Source organism: Lygodium microphyllum, chromosome 4 (assembly GCF_053477565.2).
Source record: "Lygodium microphyllum isolate KBCC chromosome 4, Lygodium_microphyllum_v1.1.10, whole genome shotgun sequence".
NCBI classification, from domain to species: domain Eukaryota; kingdom Viridiplantae; phylum Streptophyta; class Polypodiopsida; order Schizaeales; family Lygodiaceae; genus Lygodium; species Lygodium microphyllum.
Window position 1 is genome coordinate 89116895 of NC_141138.1, and position 20261 is coordinate 89137155.

At 46.5% G+C, this 20261-nt stretch overlaps 1 protein-coding gene across 4 annotated transcripts in view; it reads left to right on the forward strand.

Annotated features, from left to right (window-relative positions):
* LOC148037282 (putative LRR receptor-like serine/threonine-protein kinase At1g56140) overlaps positions 1 to 20261 on the forward strand; it is a 268988-nt gene that overhangs the window by 242301 nt on the left and 6426 nt on the right. The window lies entirely within an intron of this gene.

A 20261-nucleotide genomic window follows, 5' to 3' on the forward strand; every position in this document is an offset into this window, starting at 1 on the left:
GGTATTGTGCATGCAAATACAAGAAGACAAGGCTTATGTTGGCATGTTCTTCATGCTGACTAGTGTGTCAGTCTTAAATCTTCCTTTTTGTTGACTCACTTGGTCCATTTATGGCAAGTGGTGCTTCAGAAATCTCTTTGACATCCAAGTGATGATCATTTGCAAGTCAATTCTATGCAGGCTAAATTGCTAACTATGTCCAAGATTGTTTTATAGAAAGGCAAGAATCAAGCTAGACCTAGGTTAAACCAAATGGCACAGCTGGTGCAAGCTCAACCCGTCCATCGCTGTGTGGTGCCATCGTGCCTCCCCCATCTCTCCTGCCGCCATAGCACCTCCCCCCTTCTCTGACCGTCATCGCGTCCCCCTCCCTGGCCGCCACTGTGCCACCCTCCCACCGCTTGGCCACCTCTGCGCCTCCCCCCCCCTTCCGTCTGTCCTTCACTGGGCCCCTACCGACGTACTGTCCTTCCACCGCAGCCTGGCAGCCTGTTATCACTGGGCCCCCTACTCCCCTTCCCCCGCCTTCTACTCCGCCCCCCCCCCCCCCCCCCAAGTGACATCTCCGACTGGCTCTAGTCCCCCCCCCTGCGCGCCTGGCCACCCGCCTACTCCCCTGCGACAGCCCTCCCGTCTGCCCCATGCGATAGCCCCCCACCCTCCTCCGCCTAACTCACGCCTATCCTGCACCCTTGGCCCCGGTCCTGCGCAGAGTCCCCCACCCCCGACAGTTCGCTGCCCCCCCCTTCCCCAAATGCCTGGCCACCCTGGAAAGGACTGTCCCCCCCGCCCTGATAGCCCGCTGCCCCCCCCCGCCCTCGGCGCGCTGCCTCTGTCCGCAACCTCAATCCATTCGCGGCGTGTCAAAACAGAAGCAGTCTCCCCCCCTCGCCATTGATCCCCCACCCTCCAAGTTGCTCCCTCGATCTGCAGCAACTCCCCCCCCCCCCCCCTCAGGTAGCACCGCGACGTGATTGGTAGTCCTCGCAGAAGGTATGCGCAATGGAAACCTCTGGTCAGACGTCGGCGCACTCAGCGAGTGCCCCCCAGTCAAACACCTTGCGCGTCGTCCTCTCTAAGGAGCAGCTCTTAGCCGTTCGAGCTAAGGAGCTGGAACTAAAAGAAACAACAATTTATGGTCAGGTAGTAGGGCATTCCCCAGCCAGGGCCCAGCTTCGGGACTGGCTTCACTCCACATTGTGCATCGGCACAGCACAAATCGTGGAGGCGGTCCTAAAGGGCCAAGGGATCTTCATGGTCCGGCTCAGTCCAGCCGACGCAGCTCACGAGTTACTCGCCAGTTCACCATATGCGTCCACGAAGAGGGTCATATACATGGTCCCTTGGTACCGCGGCTTTACTGTGGAGGCGTTTGCACTCCACAGCAGGTTTCTCTGGCACCTAGTCACCCTTCTTTTTCCCGGCCTGGAAATAGAGTATCTCCAATTGATGGAAGACTTTGGTCGGCTCTTCGGCACTATCCTTCCCGCGTCCTTCCCGGATGCAATGACAGCGACAAGAGTCCAAAAGGTACGGGTGGTAGTGAAAGAGGTCAAGAATATCCACCTCTGCCTCACAAATATCTGACTCCATAGTAGCTTGCATGTCCTGCGGAAGCTAATTGCGGACCAGGTCATAAAAAACCGAACGGGCCTGAGTAATTTGGGCTGAAGGTGGAGAAGTGGAACCGAGAAGGTCTCTGAAATAATTCCTGCACATATGCACAATAGTCTGCGGATCCAGGATAAGGTGGCCTTCTGCATCCTCGAGTCTGGTCATATTCTCTCGAGCAGGCGAGGCATGGAGAGCTCGAAAGAACTTATGGGTCTGACACGCACTATCTTGCAAAGTCTCCGTCAGATGTAGCAATTTGGCCTGCTGATACGATTTCAACTGGAACTCTTTAATAAGATCAGTCACCCGCATTGCCAGTGCTAGCAGAAATGCATCATCCGGAGTGTCCACCAGCAGAGAACGAACCAAAACCAGCAGGTCCTCCGCTGCCTGTCGACGCCGCCGACAAAGAGAGGCATGATAGATCCCATACTGCCGAGCAACCCGCTGCACATTAGAGAGCAATCTTTCAAATGAAGCAATGAAGTCCAAGAAGAATCTGTCAATCAATTGTTGCATATAGCCGTGAAAGATTGCATGCTTCAAGTAAGACGAGTTGAAACGCAAAGGGAGTCTCTCCAGAAATTGCTTGAAAGGTGCAATGGGTTGTGCAAGCAGCTCAAGCTGCAGAGGGAAATGGTCCGACAAGGCATATTGCTGCAACACTTTTATTTCGAGCATCTCGGGAAGAAAATCATCATTCTGCATGATATATATGCGGTCCAACCGCGACCATGTTGTTGCATACTGGGCAGAATGGAAAGTAAACCCTGTAGAAGACGGGTGTAGCTAGGACCAGAGATCTTGCTTAAGAACGGCAAGAGCCAACTCATGCCACATACGACTTTCCGGCGCATCCATTACCAAATGCTCCAATGTGGACTGGGAAGAATCAACACACATATTGAAATCCCCCATGAAGAAGCCCCGTCTGCCAAGTGACAAGGAGGTCTGCAAAGTCTGCCAAAGCTCCCGACGAGATAACGGATCATTGGGAGCATAGAGGCCAAGTAACCATAAGATCTCCCCTTCGAATAAAATTTCAATCACCAGAAAGCGGCCATGTACATCATTTTTAATAAGAACAGGCTGATATTTGTCATGTACAATCATGAGCACACCCGAATAATGCATGGCCTGTGTCCCTGCATAGAACAAACGAAAGCCATGACAATCCACAACTTTTCCGGCTTCTCCGTGACTCTTGTGCTCAACAGCGCACAGGACATCCCACTGATTTTCATGCAATATAGTCCACATGGCATGTTGCTTGTGTCGAGAACAAATTCCTCGGATATTCCACGTGGCTATTTTCATGTGTATTCAAAACAAAATCAGGTACGAGGCACAGCTTGCCTCAATTTGACTTTTTCTGCGAGAATGTCCAGGACTCCCTCGTCCAAGAAATCTGCCAACACAGCAAAAGAGTTCTGAGGACCAGATTTGGAAGTAGACGGCATATCTGCTGGCTTAGGGTTGGAACGGGGATAACGACGGTCCCACGGGGTAATGACGTTGCCTCTGGTATCAAAAACCAGCTTAGCAGGTGGACCCTTTGGACGATCCGAATACATTTTCCGGGCGGGCTGAGGACGGGGGGCAGAGGAAACCATAGCAGGAGCAGAGCGCTCGGAAGACAACATTTCCTTCCTGCGCATATATGTACGCATGGAATCTTGTGAGGTAGTAGGCACAGTATTCTCCATGCCAGCAACAACCCTGTTGCCTTTTTTTGCACGTACTTCAACCCAATCAATGGCACGGGAATCCAGACCCGAAACCTATTGTTTACCTTTGTCCAGAACTTAAGGCGGGTGGATAGTATCCAGCGACGGAGCATCACACACCATATCTTCCATGGGCAGCGCAACATGGCCAACATCTGAAGTGTGTTGCTGCTCCGGGCATTCGGCCATAAAATGCCCCAATTGTCCACAGGAAAAGCAATGTCTTGAAAAATTGCCCCATTTCAAACGAAAGTGTAACGGATGCATGCCAGAGCAATTGAGACATAACCAAGCAGGCCTTTTCCTTGCAGTGTCCCATAACATACACAAGCGGTTGCGATTCACAGCCCTGAGACTTGGAGGGACCAGAACAGTGCCCACAGCGGCCATAGCATCCTTCAATAGTGGCCAATAAACAGCCGGACAATTTTCCACTTCTACCCACACAGGGCATTCACGTTGCAGCAGACGCTGAAAATCGGCCATTGGGCGCCATGGAACAACATGAACCAACCGGCGATCAAAAAACAAAGGCAGTTTAGACAGGAGAGCAGCACGGTGCGTCTCAGATTTCAACAAGACCTCAAAGAAACCTCGGGGCCCAACAAAAATCTCTTCAACACATTCCCCTTGTAGCAGACTGTGCAGCCACTGGCGAATATGGGAAAGCAGCGGGATTCGACCAGTGAAGAAGAGTATGACAGCGCGATCATAAAACACCGAAAAGGAGCGTAGGACAGTTTTTGGGTCCACAGTGGCTTCTAGAACATCATCAGGTGCAGAGTCAGAAAAGACTTCCTGATTATGTTGAACATAATCGCCAAGCAGAGTGTCCACAGAATCCGAAGCAACCTGAGCATAGGAACGATCCTGATAAACCCCTGTTTACCCGCAGGCTGGATGTCAAGACCAGGGGGCATCTCTTTGGTGCACGGAACCATATCCTCAGGTTCCTCAGTATTAGAATCCGGGCCAAGTGCTGCCACCGTTTGGTCTATGAAATCCAGGTCCAGACCAGCCATCTTGTATCACGATTGGATCTCGAGGGAGGACTGACGCGCGGTAGAGAGCGGGAAACGCAACCTTGACCTCCGCAGTCGTGACTTGTCCCAAGAGGGCGCGCGGCAGGGCACAACCCTAACAGTGCAGGGGCAGGAGGGTGGAGCACAGGGCGGGCAGTCAATAGCAGAGGGGGACAGTCTGGGGCGCAGGGCAGGGGCCAGGCGTCAGCCGAAACCCTAACGCACAGTGCGAAAGGACGAAGTGCAAGCGAAACGCAGGCGCGGAGCCCACGGGGCTTCAGAGACAAGCGACAGTGCAGGCGACGGGGCAGGCTCTGGGGCACGCGACGGGATAGGCGAGAGGCGTCAGGAGTAGACGACGGGGCAGGCGACTGGCAGGCAGGCGTCCGAGGTACCACAGGGCGACGGGACTACAGACGGCAAGGCAGACGGACGCAGACGAGCAACGTCGAGCAGGGAAACAGCACCGTCCGCCTCTCTCGCTCTCTCTCTCTCTCTCTCTCGCTCTGTGTGCACATTCGTTGTTCGAACCTGGGTCGAGGCGCTGCCCTAGACGAGCAGGAGGCGCAGGGAAGATCACGGCAGCAGGAAACATCCCGTCACGAGCAGAGTCGCCATCGCTCCTCGACGACCATCCACCCTCTCTCTCTCTCTCTCTCTCTCTCTCTCTCTCTCTATATATATATATATATATATATATATATATATATATATATATATATATATATATATATAGGTGTCCCTTTGGATAGAGCAGTGGCACTTAGCCGGTCTAGGCGCCCACGTCCACTCGGACGAAGGCCTAGACATCCACACCATAGACAAATTAAAGCCATCATTGAGCGCCACAAGAGACAGATGCCGAGACGCCTCAGCCATGCAAAGATACACCTCCTTAGAGAACAGACATACCATTGATGGAGAGTTTTCCTTTCTTTTTTTCGTAAAAGAGTTTTCCTTTCTTCTCTCTCTCTCTCTCTCTCTCTCTCTCTCTCTCTCTCTCTCTATATATATATATATATATATATATATATATATATATATATATATATATATATATATATATATATATATATATATATATATATATATATATATATATATATATATATATATATATATATATATATATATATATATATAGGTGTCCCTTTGGATAGAGCAGTGGCACTTACCCGGTCTAGGCGCCCACGTCCACCCGGACGAAGGCCTAGACATCCACACCACAGACAAATTAAAGCCATCATTGAGCGCCACAGGAGACAGATGCCGAGACGCCTCAGCCATGCAAAGATACACCTCCTTAGAGAACAGACATGCCATTGATGAAGAGTTTTCCTTTCTCTACTCTCACTTTCAGATCACTGACATGTTTCCCTTTTATAGGACACTATTTCATTTTTTTTTCAGTCTTATAGGCATGTTTTTCATCTTTTTCTCGTTCCAGATGAGAAACACACCATCATTGTATGTATTGCTTTAGTCTCATAGGCCACATTGGCCTTTTAGAGACATTAATATACTCTCTCTCTCTCTCTCTCTCTCTCTCTCTCTCTCTCTCTCTCTCTCGTGCGCACTCTCTTGCTCTCACTTTGATAATTCAACACTATAAATAGCTGAAAATTGACGAAACTAGCCAACCAACCATTCTGGGACAAAATACGGCCGACTGTATCAAAAATGTTGACGTGATAGGCACAATGCTTACTAGCCATCATGGAACAATCACACATTGATAGGGGTTGGAAACTGACACAAAACTCAACAAGAAGAAAAAATACATGCTCTACAATGAGCTGCCCTCTCCATCAAAGCACATAACAGACATGCCAGAGCTCCTAATGTCCCTATTTGACTTAGATTGTGGCTTAGAGATAGGAGATGACAATGCATGATAAACACAATTGATAACACGAACTAAAGACTAAAGAATATGTGGATCAAAGGGTAACAAGTAGAGTGTCAATGCCGATGAAGTCTATCGATGTAGACCACCAATGAAGAAGCTCCTCATGATTCTAGAAATCCCCCTCTTAAATACTAGGGATCGGTGTTGGAGGGGTTTTAATCAAAAGGTTGTATCCACCGAGGATCAGAGAGAGAGAGAAGAAAGTAGAGAATAGAAGATAGAAGAGAAGAAAAATAATAGACAAGGGATTCAAATCTACCAAAGCCTTTACATAATATTAAGACAAAGTTCAGAACATGAGAAGATAGACAAAATCCTTGTATAGGACTACTCGGAAGCAATCTCCAAGCATTAGATCTCCTTGAGCTCCTTGGTAGACCAAAAACGCGCACCAAACACCTTCTTCTTTGTTAGTTAGATAGCAAATAAGATAGTTCCGCTGGCTCCGAAAGGGGGGTAAAATAGTAGGATACCTGGTCAAAATTCTTCCAAATTGTTCTTTCTTTTTTTCCCCATTCGGAGTGTTGTTTGCTGCCTAAAAACTGCAATCGCGCCCGTCTGAATTCAGAAGCCCCTCTTTTTTGCATGAGATCTCCCAAACTGGTTGAAAAGCAGCTTGCTTTTTACATGTCACCCTATTCTAGAAGTTTTCTACACCTTTTTAGGATATTTACAAGAAATAATATCAAGAATATCAAAAATAGACTAACATTGTCCAAAAATCCCATATTTTTGAACCATCCATACTATAGACAGTAACACTAGTGACTAATATAGCAATGACTCTCTAGATTAATAAGAAAGCTAGATAATGATACACTCCAGGGTGTTTCACACTAAGTCCACGTAGCGGTATGACATCCACACCCTTTGAATCTACACATCCTCCAATATATGCCAAAGTCCTAGTTGTCACCAAATTCTGAGGTCTCCTCATCCTCTGCAACCATATCCTTTGTTTTTTCCTCTTCTATATTTTTCTTACTAGCCCTTGTATAATGACCACTATTATCTTCTAATTCTGGCAACTCATAGGCAGTAGATTCCTGCCTCTTGAATAATTTGATTATTTTCCCTACTACTCAAAGTTTTATGGCAATCCCATCCAGCTCATTTAATGCATAAGTAGCATTATCAAACAGTCTTACGACATAGGGTCTAAACCATCGTTTGGAGACTTTATGCATGGCACTATGCTAATTGTCCAAACTCCTGTCATAAACCAGCACCCAATCCTCATCTTGTATGGTCCTATCCTCAATCTATGTCTTTTGTCAAATTGTTTCTTGTTCTGTATCCTTGTTGCCCTTAACTTTGCAGCTGTTGCCTCTATGTCTTTTGACTTTCTTTCCAATTGTCTAGTACGTAAGGCCAACAACTTCTCTCGATTAAGCTTCTCTTTCCAAGGTAGCACACTCCATGTGATTGTCATCTTTTCTATCGACTTCCTCATCTTGTCATAATTTATGTACATTTGCACTTTGTCACTTTTTTCTTATGCTCTCCTCACTTCTAGTAGGGGCACATTTTCCTTTAAGTGTGAGGTTGTTGGGGGTATAGGCCCCTATGCTTAACTACCTATGTATTTATTATGCTGATAGTACCCGCACACTTGCCCATTGTAGGTGGTAGGTGCCCATCACTGTCACTTCATTCTTTATTCTTTTAGTAACATTTGAATAAGGAAAGGCTGGTCAAGGAAGGGAGCAATCGTGGCCACTCTTTTACCTTCTCTCCACATGCTTTTGCCAATGTCTTCACAATAGGTGGATGATCTCTTTCACTTTTGCCATTTCCTTTAAGGTTATAAGTTGAAGTTAAAGCAAGCTTTATCCCTAACCATGTAAAGAAATCATGGGCTTCATTTGCATCCAATTTACCCCTATCTACTATAATTTTTCCCCCACAGCCATATCGACAAAAGATCTCTTATAAGAGAAAAGTACACACTGCATTTGTTGTGTTGGTACGTAGAGCTCTCCCTTCCACTTGATTAGTGAAGTCAAGTCTTCATAGGCAAGTACAAGATATCTCATTTTCCAAAGACCTATAGGAATCGTGACTAAATCCATTACCCACTTAAAATGAAGAGACAAGGGATATGTGGGTTGTAATCCATGCCGATATCTCACAGATGAATACATTTGACATGTCCTACATGTTTCCACTAAGTGAGCAACATCCTTACATATGCCCTGCCACCAATATCTTTCTTTGATCTTTGTAAAAGTATCCCAAATACCTCTATGGCCATCCCATAAGCTTTCATGAAATTCTTGCATAGCATTTAGTTATGAAGCTCTGTCACCCAGAATACACAATGGTATACCCTGTTTCTTCTTAGCATGTTTCCACAAGTACCATCTTTTAAGAAAAACCCATAGACTTTCCTCTTGATCTTCTTAAACTCCTCATTTTACCACTCGTCTCTCTTTGTTAATGTGCTGAGGTATTGGCCAATTCTCAACCACTCTCCTACACATTTGTCTTCCACAAACACTTCTACACAAGATACATAACATCTAAGGTGTTTTCTCTTTGCTATCCAAGCTTCTATTACTGTAGCAATTCCTTGCATTGCTAAATTCACTCTTACAACACTTGTACTTGATAAACCAGCTATTGTATTTACAACATTTAATGTTGTCCTTGCATTCATTAGAGTTGTATATGTAGTTACAATGGCTGCCAATTCAGTTTCACCAATCAAAATATCATTTTCAGCTACAAGAAAGTTATCTTTTTCTTCCTTATCCATCATCCCATCTTCATTCTCATAGCGTGCCCGAGATAACATGTTTTCCACTGGGTTATCTCTTCCGGCAATACGCTCAAATTCAAGGTTCAAAGATTTTATGTATGCAAACCACCAGAACATAGCAATATACGGGATAGCACAACTAGTAATCATACCCAATACTGGCAAACAATCAATCTCAATGACTACACGAGCACCCATAAAATGCTTCTTATCACATTTAAGAGTTGTCACAATTTCCTATAATTGTCTTTTTACCTGTGGATACCTTCTCTGTTTTTCAATCAATACTTTAGCACCAAACCAAATTGCATATCTTTGCCATTCCTCATCATCTTGCTCAATTTCCCATCCAATCCCCATTGGGCTCATATCAACAATAATAATGATAGGTTTCCCATGTGAATAATCAACCTTTCTCAATGTAGGAGCAGATTCCAAGAGCCCTTCAATTTCTTCATTGCTTTTTTATGCTTCCTTTCCTAGTGAAACCTCTCATTTTTCCTGAAGGGCTGACATAGAGCAGCATCTACATGTGCAAAGTGAGGGATCCATATCAAATAGAACACACATGTACCCAAGAATCTACACACCTCAGATACATTTGTGCATACATCTTACATTCTATCAATCCCATCTATTTTCAATGGTGATGGTCTTCGCCCATAGAACCCACACATATGCCCAACAATCAAAACCTCTTCAACTCCAAAGACTAGCTTTCGTCCAGAAAGAGTTAAATGCACCTCTTCTAGACGCATCAAAATCCTTTCACAATCAACAATATGGTCTGCAACAAACTGTTTGCACCCATGAGCATCCATCTCTTCATTCTTTTCATCCATTGCACACCCTTTGATTGAAACATCATCCAAGAAGGGCATTGTCAAAATTGTAATATAAAATCCATAAGTACCCTATTCATAGCATTTGTCATGTGTACCACTAAGTTTGTTGCACCCTGTGAGAGAGTACACATCCGTTCTAACTCGAAGGGAGTCTTCACGGTTGTGATATCCCTACTCTCAACTGCAAGCTGAAAGAGATCATACCTCGAGTAAAGATCACCCAAAGAATAGATCGCTCTGGCTGCAAAAGCCTCTGAAAATTTATCAACCACAATACCTACATCCACATTTCTTATGGTCACTTTATCAATCAGATGCATATCTTGAATAAATCTCAAAGCCCCATTCTTTTTTGGCACAATAAACCAATGATTTGAGTATGGGACTGAAGAGGGCTCCAAGATCTTCATGCAAATCTTTTCATTTAGCAAATCCATTAGCTTTGGCAAGTAAGCTTTAGGCACTGGAATAGGCCTCAAGTTTCATGGTATATGTAGCACAGTAAATATTACCATAGGAGAGACAACATTCGGATCCACGCAACCTATTTCAGCTAGCTGAAATGCAAATGTTTTCCCATGCCTGGCCAACATCTGTATAAAACAGTCTCTTTCAATGAGCAAAAGAAATCCTTCTGCACCAACTTTCAATTCTTGTAATGTTTTAACTATAAACTGATGACCTATATCTTTAGGATCCCATAAGCTTGGCTATCGTGACACTTTCTTATGCAGACCGTCATTGTCTCTTGGAAGCGGCAAAACAACTAGTTTCACCTTTTTATCAACCATCTTATACTTTGTTTCCACAACTGCTTTAGCCCATTGTAATCCTTCTTGCTAAGCAAACAATGCTATAACATCATACATGTCCAAAGAACATACTGACAACACTATTTTCAGCCTCATTTTTTGCATGTATATTTGTTGAAATTTCAGCCATAGTGTGAGTAATATTCAGCCTATAAAAGAGGCATGAAATGCCTTCATTTTCAGCTAACAAACCCAATGCTCTCATTTCCTTAGTAGCTCATTTCATAGATATACGTTCAACCTTGTACATAGCTTCCATAAGCTTAAACCAACATGAATTGTTTGCTATAAACCGAGAATAATCAATAGTAAATACATGCTTCATTCCATCAAGAGATAAGTACATCCTCTGAACAACACTACTATAGCCCGGCATTACAACAGTACTTAATGAAAATCCGAATCTTTGAATTCCCTTGCATTTAGAGGCAAAGAAGACTCTAGAAGCGTATCCCGATTCCTAGGATGATTAACACAAATGGCAAGAAATTGGACTGCTCTCTTCCCATCCTTGTTTCTAACTCTTGCATAAGCAGAACCATCATCAAGCAACACTACTATAGCCCCGCATTACAACAATACTCAATGAAAATCTGAATCTTTGAATTCCCTTGCATTTAGAGGCAAAGAAGACTCTGGAAGCGTATCCCAATTCCTAGGATGATTAACACAAATGGCAAGAAATTGGACTGCTCTCTTTCCATCCTTGTTTCTAACTCTTGCATAAGCAGAACCATCATCAAGTATCTTTGTTTCCATACGCACACCTATAATATAGGGCTATCCCAAAATCGCTGCATATGAGGAACTATCTTGCACAAAGAAATACTACTCTTCTTGTACATCACCAATCGTCACTTTTACATTAGGACATGTAGCATAGAGCTCCCTTGAAGAATTATTTGCAGCCCTCATACGCCAACCATGATCAGTGTCCATAGGCCATGCACCATTCTCATACAATCCACACATTAATCTCAGACCCATAGTCAAGCAAAGCAACACAAGGAGTTTCACACTTCTCTATTTTTAGTACCATTGCAGTGGTAGCCTCTGCCTAGTGATTTCATGTGCAATGACTCTGAGAAATAAATCCTAGAGTCTCTTCCCCATATTGTTGCATCTGCCTTACTTCACCATGCATATTGCTACAAGACAATGCATTTTCAGCTACTTTCTTATCTTTTCCACATGCTATCCACTGATTAGCAATATCCTGCATAGATAAACAAGCACTTACATCATGCTCATATTCAACCCGAATGCCCGACAAACTAGTTTCCTCTCAAAATTGCAGCAATGTACTGATGATATTACCAAGAAATTGATGCTTCCTCTTAATTATGTCAATGATTTCGTCATGAAATTCCAATTTGGCAATGCCAAGCACCTCTCCAAGATGAATTCCACCCGACTATTTAAAATCCATTCTTCAAGAACCTTCTTGAGATCCGTGGCTGTCTCAATATCAGACTGCAGCTTATATCATGGTTGCTTACTCTTTTTTTGTCCTCTTGTTTGCTATCATATTTCTGCTCTTACCCAACCTCTTCCATAACATGCTCGAGAGGTGGCTGATTTGCAGCTTTAGGCTGATCCACACTTCTTCTTGTCACTCTCTTAGATGTCCTTGCATCATCTTCATCTCTCTTTTGTTTCTCTTCCACGAGTACATCCATATTTTACACCTTTGCTAAATATGCATACATTGAATATGCATCTATTGGTGATTCCCAACTAGTTATGTCATGAATGTCTTGCTCTGCATGAGGCATTTCACTATCAGTAACTTTTCTCTTTTCAGCTACATGCAAAGCATATGTCCATATTGCAACCTTCAAACCAACGATCACTTGGTTAGGCATTCTCTCCAACTGTAGACCAAAAGTAGAAGCATGTACAGCCACATAAGCATTTTGGATAGCCAAGTTGTCCAATAACTTTTGCAACTTTTGCATGCCTCCCTTTCCAAAATTCAAAGCAAGAGGCAATCTTGTTTCTTGTGTATGGATCTTGCCATCTTTCCAAAAGATGAGTTTTCGTGCCAAGGCCTCTTGATAAGCAATACAATCCTTCCTTTCATACTACAAATTATCACATCATATACATCCTTTCCCTAGTTTAGGGGGGGTTGTCCGTTCCCTTTCCTCTTGTCCTTTCTCATTCAATTTTGCATCCTTCAACTAAAAATCCCGCATAATTTTAACTAATTCATCTAATACATTTTCCCTAATAGTGGGAACAGCAAGTGCAACCATAGGGTTAGCCACAGAAGTAGGTGGCTTACTGGTTATATCAACTATTTTGCCCGTAACAGTAGGCAAGCTAAATACATGCAATCTTTCTCTTCTTCTATGTTTTTTCACCAGTGCAATAACAGCTTCCTCAACATGCATCCACTCTTTTTTAAGCCTTATCTCTGTATTATAATCCTCTAACAAATCATTAGGCTTCTCTTGAAGCTTAGGATTTGTTGCTTCTAGAAACAATTCAATTTTCTAACTTACAAGAGCTTGTTGTTCTGCAAGATCTAACTACTCAACCCAACTTTTAAATTCTCTTACTTTGTGGCCACAAGACCCTTACTGGGTTGTAGAATCCACTCCTGGAAAGTCTTGCGGGTAATCAAATTAGTGTCTTCAATATAAATTATTCCCTGAGTATCTTCTTGAAAGCTACCCAATCAGCATTCTATATATACAATCCAGTAACTCGAGTGTCTTCTTACAAGCTACCCAGTCAGCATCTTGCATGTACAATTCAGTAACTCAAGTTTTCAATTCATGTACAGTGACCTGTACAAAATATTGGCTCCATGCAAGTTGAGCCACCCCAAAGAACTCTATCTTTTAAGTATAGGTATGCAAATATGCAGATACATTCCTGCCATTAAGCAACTTCATCTCATGCTCTAGTGCTTGCAGAGCATTCATCACAACAATTTTTGTTTGAGAAAAAACCTGCATCCCCTGTTGTTATTGTTGTACTTGCATAAGCATGTTCATATTATGCACTAACTATTGGAAAACATCACTAGAAATTATGATTGAAGGTTCTCCCATCCTGTCTTTTCTTCCGACGACCTTTTATGTCAGGTTCACCAATGTCGGAGGGGTTTTAGTCAAAAGGTTGTATCCACCGGGGATCAAAGAGAGAAGGAAATAGAGAATAGGAGATAGGAGAGAAGAAAAAGAATAAGCAAGGGATTCAAATCTGCCAAAGCCTTCATATAATATTAAGACAAAGTTCAATGATTCAAAGCACTATGTATTGATAGAACATGAGAAGATAAAGAAAATCCTTGTATAGGACTACTCAGAAGCAATCTCCAAGCATTAGATTTCCTAGAGCTCCCTAGTAGACCAAAAATGTGTGCCAAACATTAGCTTCTTTGCTGCTGCTTAGACGGCAAATCTTATGGTCCCATTGGCTCCGAAAGGGGGATAAAACCCCGAAGACACCTACTCAGAATTCTCCCAAATCGTTCTTTCTTCTTCTTCCCGTCTAGAGTACTGTTTGATGCCTGGAAACTGCGATCGTGCCTGCGCGAATTCGGAAGCCCCTCTTTTTGCATGAGATATCCCAAACTAGTCAAAAAGCAACTTGCTTTTTGCATGTCACCCTATTCTAGAAGTTTTCTACACCTTTTTAAAATATTTACAAGAAATAATATCAAGAATAGAAAAAATAGGCTAAAATTGTCCAAAAATCCCATATTTTTGAACCATCCATACTATGGACACTAACATTAATGACTAATATGACATTGACTCTCTAGCCAACAGTGACTAAACCCTCAAATGGATGAAGATCTTATGGCATATCTCCTCATGGAGTCATATGACTCGAAGCACCATTGTCACTTAGCGAAGGGCTCTTTGAAGACAAGTCAGCCCATTGAAGAAGGCTCCTCGAACACATGGATATGACAAAACACCGACTCATGGGTAACAACTAGTGTAGAGGTAGAGGAAGGCCCAAATGACATAGCTCCATCTTTCACTCCCGAACGAAGATGACGGTACTTCTTGCAACACTTCTCCTCAAAATGTGTCCCCTTCCCACAGTGTGGACATTGAGGCTTCTCTAAATGTGTGTCAAAGCCTGAAGAATGTTCCCATGTCTTTATTTTGGACCCGGCCTTTGTTTTCTCCTTCTTCTTCTTCTCCCCTCCCACACTGTAATAAAAGCTTTCATGAAGCTAGATCCATTGGCTACCTCTTTCAAATGCTCTTCATGCTCCAAGACAAGCGGGGCAAGCTCCTCCCATAGAAGAGTCTCACGAGTCCTCAATGTAAGAAGATTGGTATAGAAGACATCATATTTCAAAGAGGGCAACTAACTCAAAAGAATCATGGCTATATCCTCTGAAGATATCATCTAGTAGAGGGAGGAAAGCTCATCCCTCATATCCTCCAACCTATTGATATAATCCTTCATGGAAGGAGAATTGCTAAAAGTGAGCATCCGTAATTTCTTCTCGAGAGTAACCCAGTGGGCAAATGTCTTTTGGTGGTACAAAGAAGCGAGCTTTGTCCACACTTCCAGTGCTTGCCACAACATGCGCACATGCATAGGAGAGAATCCTATAAGCTCATAAAGAGGAAAGATCAAGCTCTAGAATTGAGCCAATCCCATAGGGCCACATGATCCATCATTGATTCCACTCGGGGATCCTCCACGGGACGGGGAATAGGTTGGGTAACAAACTTCAAAAGATCAAAGGTGTCAAGAATACATTCCATCTTACAAGACCAAAGAGAATACATTTACACCTTACAAGAACAAGTTGAATAATTTGATCCGTCCAAATGGACTTCATTGGGAAGAGAAGGAAAAACATGCACCTATATTGGTGGTGCCATCATAGGTATCCTAGGGCCAAAAGGGTGGGCCCTATGGGAGACATGGAGAGGGGGGAAGGTGGGCCCTATGGCTGCTCTAATCTGTGTGGCCATGCAAGAGAGGGTTCCCGTTCAGAATAAGGCTGGGACCTCAGATCTTTGCAATGACCACACCGCCTTTCAAAGGAATGATGAGAGATCTCCTCATTAGAGTCATCAAAGCCATTGAAGAGGTGATAAGACATCTTCAACACCTGCAAACACCCACAAAAATCTGTGTTTTGCTGTAGATGGTCCCAAACGGTGAAAATCAGCTACACCTCCACAATAGGAGTATAGATCGCTCGCCTGAGTCATATGGATTAGTAGAACACAGAAAATATATGATTCCAGCAAGGGGCAAATGGTTGAGAATCTATGTTTTCAGCCTGGGGGATCTCCTCTTGAAGGGGCAACTCCGTGTACTCACTTTGCCAAAGCATATGACAGACATGTTAGAGCTCCTAATGTCCCCATTTGACTCATACTGAGGTTCACAGGGAGGAGATGACAATGGATGACAAACATGACTACTAATAGGTCTATCAGGCTTGATGCAATGTGTAAACAAACATCATCAGTTGTATTTGGCCATGGGAATGCTCATGCCCGTCACGTCGTGATACTGTCCCCCCGCCCTGACTACGCACGCCCGTCAATCTGCCCGTGCCATCCGACTGATCGCCCCACCCCGACTGATTGCCCCCGCACTGTTCGCACCATCCGACTGATCGTGGCCGTCCGATTGATCGCCCCGTCCGACTAATCGTGGCGGTCCGATCTTCGCCCCCGCACTATTCGCGCCCCCCCGCCCTGACATTTTGCAATGGCCGCCTGCCTGCCCCTCCCCCCCCCCCCCCCGCCCCGCCTGGCTATTTCCCCCCTGCTTGGCTATCTCCCCACGCCCTAACAGACTCGCTGATCCCCCCCCCCCGCCAGGCCTCCCTCGCCATCGATCTGTCTACGCCATGCCTCCTTTCCATGGAAACCAGCATAGTCCCCCCCCCCTTGCGATTGATCCCCCCACCCCCCAATTGTTTCCTCTATCTGCAGCAACCACCCCCCACCAGGTAGCACCGCGACGTGACTGGTTGTCTCACAGAAGGGACGTGCAATGGAAACCTCTGGTCAGACACCGGCGCACTCAGCGAGTGCCCCCAAGTCAAACACCTTGCGCGTCGTCCTCTCTGAGGAGCAGCTCTTAGCCATCCGAGCTAAGGAGCTGGAGCTAAAGGAAACGGCAATTTATGGTCAGGTAGTAGGACATTCTCCAGCCAGGGCCCAGCTTCGGGATTGGCTTCACTCCACACTGCACATCAGCACAGCATAGATCGTGGAGGCGGTCCTACTAGGCCAAGGGATCTTCATGGTCCGACTCAGTTTGACAGACGCAGCTCATGAGTTACTTGCCAATTCACCGTATGCGTCCACGAAGGGGGTCATATACATGGTGCCCTGGTACAGTGGCTTTACTATGGAGGAATTTGCACTCCATAACAGGTTTCTCCGGCACCCAGTCACCCTTCTATTCCCCAGCCTGGCAAAAGAGTATCGCCAGTTGGTGGAAGACTTTGGTCGGCTCTTCAGCACTATCCTTCCCACATCCTTCCCGGATGCAGTGACAGCGGCAGGAGTCCCAAAAGTACGGGTGGCAGTGAAAGAGATCAAGAATATCCCACAATTCCTAGAGATAAAGGCGGGTGGGCACTCCTTTAGGCAGCAGGTCATTGTGACGGGGTAGCCGGGGCAATTCCTGCGCTGCCATGACTTTGGGCATCATGCAGCAGGTTGCGCGCGTTTCAGAGCCAAGGTGACTCCGCCAAAAGGCACGCAGGTGGACGTTCATGGCTTTACACGGGTCCAGAGACGACAGAGAGGGAGACAGCAAGGAGGGGCGCAGCCAGCGTCTCAGACCCAGCCTCGGCAGGGAGTAGAAGGGCGTGTGACGTCCCCTTGGCAGAGCACCCCCCTACCCGCCCCACTCGGCAGGACCGTAGTCCCCCCACATCCACCACCCGCGCCAAAGACTACCTCTCCTGAGTCCCCACAGCCCCCACACCCACCTCTCTCCACATCCCATGCCCCCCCCCACTAACCCTGGCCCACAGCCTCCCACTTCCAGGACCACCAATCCCCCCCCACACCCGCCATGTACTTCCGTCCATCCCACCATCCCTCGATCATCCTCCCCCCCACCACCTCCCGTACCGAGCACCCCCCCCTGATCTACACCTAGTTCAGACGAGCCCCCCCAAGCCCACCCCCCCTCTGACCACAGGAGGTGATGAGCCACACACACCTACATCCTCTTCGCACCAGCAGTCCCCCCCCCCTTCCATACAGCCACCAGCTCATCCACCCCTGCCGCCCGTCACACTTTCTCGAGATAGGCTCACCTACTGCCACATGAGTTCTTCCGCAGTGGCCCATGGTCCTACTTGAGAGTTGCGAAGCGCGGAGAGTTCCCACTATCTCTAGAGGTGGGGATCTTCGTGGTTCGTAAGTCAAGGAGGGGCAAGGTCCATCTTTTAGCACCACCGGATGGACCAAACTATGCTTTTTTCCTTCAGCCCTCTCACTCAAGGGAGTGGACGACGACACAGATAGAGGAAGAGTTGAAGAGTCAAGTGGCGGACCACACCTCCCAATGGATGGGAGAAGACGGACTAGCATTGTTTACACAGCAGCGGCCTAGTTGCATGATGGACATTAACTGGTGGGCTAGTGCCGAGGTCCCTCACCTGAGCATTATCTTCCAAGCCCCTTCACAGTGGAGGGCTCCAAGGGATGTGATCGAGTGGCCCCTGGTACAGGCGTCCCGTTTCTACCAGTGCACAGAGTCTCAACTCTCCAAATGTCTGATAGATGCATTGGTAGTACCACCTAGAACATCTATCACCCCTATGGTCCGGCCGAGGGCCACCATTGGGGAATGGAGCTCGCCGTCCAGACCAGAGACAAAGCGCACGTGCATTCCTCATAGCTCCTCCTCGTCATCAGCAGCCTCCACACCGAACAGATGCCTGTTCGGGCAGTCACAGGTGTCTCTATGAGCTTACACCTTGCATCCTGGAATGTAAATAGCCTCCACTATAGTGGGGCACGTGGTTCCAAGAAATTGATTGTTCGACAAGAGTTGCAACCTGCCCTGGCCGGACAGATCGACATCTTACTTCTACAGGAGAACAAGCTCACTCTCGCCCAGGCCCAGCAGGTAGGAAAGGTACCCCTAGGCAGCTGGCACACTTACTAGGAGCATAGGTGCCCACGGTAGGAGTGGAGGCATGTGTACCTCTATTGGTCCAAGTCTTACCGCTTGTGTTTGCGACCACGAGACAATAGTGGCAGGGAGGGTGCTATGGATCAAATTGGATATCGGGGACTCTTGCCTTGGAGTCCTTAATATCTATGCCCCCACGGAGGTTAGGGCACGCAGCAAGTTCTGGGTGGAGATCGCGGAAGGACTCCCAGAGGTGGACTCCTGGATTATTGGAGGAGACTTCAACAACCTAGAGGCTTTGGAGGACCAGCAGGGCAGAGGGAAAAACTACCAGGGCATGGCCGGGGAGGAGCAGGAGGCATGGGAGGTGTTTCTACTGGCAGTAGGAGCACGGGATGCTTGGAGAGACCCTGCCTTCCACAGGAGGGAGAGGTCGCTGGACTTCTCTTGGGGATACAGACTGCTAGGTGGAGCCCTGCTGGAGCGGTTGGACAGGTTTTATGTGGGAGAGTGGGGAGGCTCTTGGGGAGGCCAAATTGGGCAGTTGGTGGGCACCACATTGTCCGATCATTGCCCGGTTCTCCTGACACTAGAGCCCCCAGCATCTGCCCTAGATTCACGATCTTGTCGGATCCCTGACTCGATCTACAGGAGGGAGGAGGTGACAAGACAGATAGAGCAGATTTGGACCAAAGAGGGGGGCAGGAGGGGTCAGATCGCGGAGGAGGTTGTAGAGGCCCTAGCTGGGTCCAGCAGGATCTGCCAAGAGGCAGCGATACAAGCCAGGCAGCAAAGTTGGGAGAAGGAGTGAGCACTCCGACGGGACCTTGCAGCCACGCAGAGATTATTACAGGTAGCACCAGGGGATCCCACTCTCCACGCACAGACACGATGTGCAGGGAGTTTTTTCAGGTGCACCAGCCTCGCACCTCAGGAGAGCAGATACACAGCCTCCGAGATCAGTATGGGAGGATCCGTTCTTGCCCAGACGAGGTGATGGAGATTGCCACCGACTACTATAGTTGCCTCTTCCAGCAGGAGACAGCCTCAACGAGGTAGACAGTAGGTCTGGGATAATATCCTGTCCCTTGTCACAGAGGAGATGGGACACTCCCTCCTAGCCCCCTTCATAGAGAAGGAACTAGAGGAGGCTTTCCATACACAGGACGGGCAAAAATACCCGGGAGAGGATGGCCTCTCTAAGGCTTTCTTGACTACCTTCTAGGAAGTGGTGAAGGACCCACTACTCTTGGCCTTTCAGGAGATTTTCACTTCAAGACAGATGCAAGGGAGTCTATCGGCAGGCCTTATCAGTCTTCTCTCCAAAGGGGGAGACCGGTTGGAGCTTTCCCAGTGGAGACCGATCACCTTACTATCAGTGGCCTATAAGGCACCGGCAAAGATGATTGGTAGGCGACTACGCCCCTTGCTTCCTGACATCAGTCTTCTCCCCAAAGGGGGAGACCGG